This window comes from Temnothorax nylanderi, unplaced genomic scaffold, assembly GCF_030848795.1.
Source record: "Temnothorax nylanderi isolate EJ_2023f unplaced genomic scaffold, tnyl_v1.0 TNYL_tig1388_pilon, whole genome shotgun sequence".
NCBI classification, from domain to species: domain Eukaryota; kingdom Metazoa; phylum Arthropoda; class Insecta; order Hymenoptera; family Formicidae; genus Temnothorax; species Temnothorax nylanderi.
Window position 1 is genome coordinate 1 of NW_027250450.1, and position 4,225 is coordinate 4,225.

General features: G+C 34.6%; 1 long non-coding RNA gene across 1 annotated transcript; it reads right to left on the bottom strand.

Moving 5' to 3' along the window:
• Positions 1 to 2,299: 2,299 nt before the first annotated feature.
• LOC139787282 (uncharacterized) lies at positions 2,300 to 3,507 on the bottom strand. The gene is made up of 4 exons (XR_011722583.1): positions 3,300 to 3,507; positions 3,022 to 3,223; positions 2,747 to 2,958; positions 2,300 to 2,667 (listed from the first exon to the last, which is right to left on the bottom strand). It is a non-coding gene; the product is annotated as an uncharacterized lncRNA (long non-coding RNA).
• Positions 3,508 to 4,225: the final 718 nt, after the last annotated feature.

Here is a 4,225-nt window from a genome sequence, read left to right on the forward strand (position 1 = left end):
ATATCGTGCACTACCATATAGCGTTTTCGATTTTCGATTTGTTTGACTCGACCCGACTCGGGTCAGATTAAAAATCGGAAAATAATAATAAAATATTAAAATCTGCCACGATATGCTAAGAATCTTTGATCGCTGTTAAGGAACGCTTTTTCTGTTATGATAGTTTAGAGTCATCAGGTTAGGAATTAAGATTTGACGCTTCTCACACCTGATAACTATATATTAATTGATAATATTATGAATTGCTTACTTTAATTTGAATTAAACTACTGTCGTACAGCAAATTTTTCGACCGTCGAAAAAATGTGAATAATTGTTTTCGCTTTTCTTTTAACGTATATAGCGTCTGCGAGAGGCATTGCAAAAAAACAAACAACATTTAAGTATCTTACGTAGGGCATTTTTCACTACTTGTTACAATGTTAGAGACATCTGTCTCTTAAAACTTGAAATAGCAGTACTGTGGACACATAGCCCCCGTAGACAGATATAGCCCCGGTCTCCCCTATATCATGTTACGAATATCTTTCTATCCGCTTTAATCCTTAATTTTTGTATAAAAAAGATAATAAAAATAATATAATATTTGTGAAAATAATGGTTAACAGCTACGTGATAATATCGCAGACTTTATATACTTCTTCACAATTTATAGCACATAAAAATGGCTTCTCTTTCGCAGAAAATAATTCCAATTACCATAAACACGAGATACCATCACTTACATATAAAAATATTTTCTTCTTATATAAGAAGATATTTCAATGTTAGGAAAGACATTTTGTAAAAAGCAAAAAATGGATAAAAATCACATTATAAACTTAATGTTCAATTAGAAGAATCTAGGAATTCATAAAATATTACAAAATAGATTTCGTATCCGATTAATTCTTAATTTACCTACTTTAATTTTAATATAAAAAAATAGGACGTGTTATCGCTCGTCGAAAGCAAAAGCTAAGTAATGTTACGGCCGATATTCCGAGCAATTTAATTAATTAGGGTATTAATAAAAGCTATATATACATTTTGAATTGTAATTATCTAGCCAACGTTTCGACCTACTTGGTCTTCCTCAGGGCATTACATTCAAACTTACAAGTATAAAATAAAAATAATAATAACTGTTAGAGTTCACATTATCAACACTGAAAATTATAGTCATCGCGATGAACGATTACGACACGCAAAAGAAATAAGGTCAAAGCCAACTTCGAATTAAACGCCGTCACAGGCCACATAATTACAATAATGTTACTATTGCAATAAATCCTGATCTGAGTTGCAGTTGACGGAGATGCTAATTCGTGCATTTTCTGTATATTTTAAAAGGTTCTTGACGCAAAACCGATCTCTACTTCCATTAATATTGGACATGATAATTTCCGACGTTGAGCATGGCTGATACCAGGATCATACAGAGGGTGCCTTTTAAAATATACAGAAAATGCACGAAATTAGCATCTCCGTCAGCTGCAACTCAGATCAGATTATTGTAATCGGTAACAATTATTGTACTTATGTGGCCTGTGACGGCGACTTAATTCGAAGTGACTTGGACTTTATTTCTTTTGCGTGTCGTAATCGTTCCATCGGCGATGACTATAAACCACCAGTGTTGATAATGTGAACTCTAACAGTTATAATTATTTCCCGTCATATTACTTGTAAGTTTGAATGTAATGCCTGAGAAAGACCAAGTAGGTCGAAACGTTGACTCGATAATTATCTTCAAACGTATATATAGCTTTTTATTAATACCCTAATATTGCTCGGAATATCGGCCGTAACATTACTTGGCTTTTAATTTTAATATTTTATTTATTTATAAATAAGATACTGAAAATAATACGACATCGTAAAAATTATAAAATATCGCAAAACAATTTTCATATACAATAGAATAATTATAGGTTTTATGTTGTAATTATAATTATCATATCTATAATTATATTATTCCAGTAAACACATACTTAGTCGGTGGAATAATTAGTTGCAGATGCATAATACAATTATAATTACATAATCACCTATGATTGTTATATTGTATGTAATAATATTAATTGTGTGTATCAATTGTATTAAAAATGTTCTTTTAATCAAATGCACGCGCGAGCATACAGCGGGATTGAATATTTGATGCGCGTTCGCGGTCTGTATTTGAAGGGTTATCGACCGTATTGTAAGTAGGTCACTAACCGACCTAGAGTAGCGCGCTCTCTGCATTCGCTATGCACCGTAGCTCACGGGCAACGGAATCATTTATGCTCTCACTGTACATGTTATCAATAAGTTTGTAAGTCATGCCTTCGACGTGTAGCGTACTTGGATGCCGAAATCGAACCACTACTCCTGTAGTATTAAACCCTTTCTTTTGGACATTCTGTATATGCCAGACTATTGTATAGAAATCTTGTATAAAACCACTTGTATAGAATAGTAGTATAGAATATCTTGACTAAAATCAACATGGCGGCAAGCATCACGGGCGAGATGTCTGTCAGCGGTCTAGTATTGTATAGAAGTCTATGATAATATCTAAATATTATTTTATAAATTAAAATCTCACATTTTTTATCCGAACCCCAGATTTCTAGCAGTTTGTGTTTGGACACGACTCCCTGCGACTGCAGCGTTTGTACTATTGCTTGAGTGCGTGGTATCAACCTGAAAAAATCGTATTGAATTGATGTAATCTATTCGATGAATCAACGTGAAATCAAAAGGAGATAGAATAACGATTTACCTGGCCCATGACTTGGTGATGCTCCCAGGTGTCGTCAGCAGCGACGGGACAAATCGTTTCAGCTTAGGGCACACTTGACCCTCCAAGAAGAAATACGCTAACCACTTGACACCGTCCACGGATGATCTATATCCATCGATGGTAGTGCCCATTCGGCCTTTCCGAATGTACCAGACACGCGGCAAATGATCTTCCCGGTTCATTGATTATATCTATAAATATCTTTATAAATAAGTAGGAAAAACATTATAAAGCAACAATTGTGATAAAAATACCTTGGCGGTGGATCAACCAATGGTTCACTAAGATGGCATAGCATGGGCGAATTTCGGCAATCATTCGGGTTCTATCACCGTGACACCTCGCATGTACATCTTATTCGTTTCGTACACCTCTTTATAAACCACCTATTCCGGACTGATTTTCCGTAGAACGCACGAAGAATGCATGAACACAGGTTCCTTCATTTCTGGTGTTCTGAAAGATGATACAGAATGGAGAGGTCGCATTCAATAGGTCTTAATTATCGATGATAATAAATAACACACCATACCTAACCTGTAAGCATGTTTCCACTTGGCCTTATCCTGATCCTCTTTTACCTCGTCGGGCAAAACCTTTCTCGCGACTTGATCCGCCATACCTGCAAGAACTATCTGGCGTCTTATCGTATCCTGTCTCGCGGCACGTATTCCTCGCACTCGCGTAAACTCTGGTCCACTCATCTGGTCCTCCAGCCTCCTCGAGATTCGCCGCCATATTGATGATGCATGACGCGCCGCTTGACTGTTTTCCGTCTTTTTAGAAGTCGACTATTTAGAAGTCGACTTTTAGTCGACTTTCCGCCATTTTTAGAAGTCGACTATTTAGAAGTCGACTTTTAGTCGACTTTCCGCCATTTTTAGAAGTCGACTAGAAGTCGACTTATAAAAGTCGACTTGCCGTCGATTTTCCGTCAACTGTGCTCTTAGGGTCTCTTACAATTAATCTCTCAATAAAACATCTCTTACAAAATAGTTATTATAAAATAATATTTGAAGTAAATATTAAATAAATATTAAATAAATGTTAAATAAATATTTTTTTCATATTATTATTGCAAATAAATAATTAATGTAAAATAAATAGGGGAGAATGGGGAAATGCCGGTCATCAGGCAATGCCGGTCACCTGTATTTTACATAATCCAACAGTTATATCAAACTTTTTTTGTCTCTATCCGTTTACATACATGATTATCGAGTAATTTATTATGCCGTGCCTATTAAACCAACATAAATTAATAAAAATCTGGTGATTCTTATTTTACGCCCTTTTTCTTATAAGAATCGATGTACTTTTAATAAGAGTTTTGCGAAATTTTTAGTAGTTAAAATTACATCTAATCGTTATTTATGACTTTTTTGGTTCTTTTAGCTTCCATTTCGCCCATATTAAAACGATGGCATCGTATAAATATATTATTATTAATATAACAAA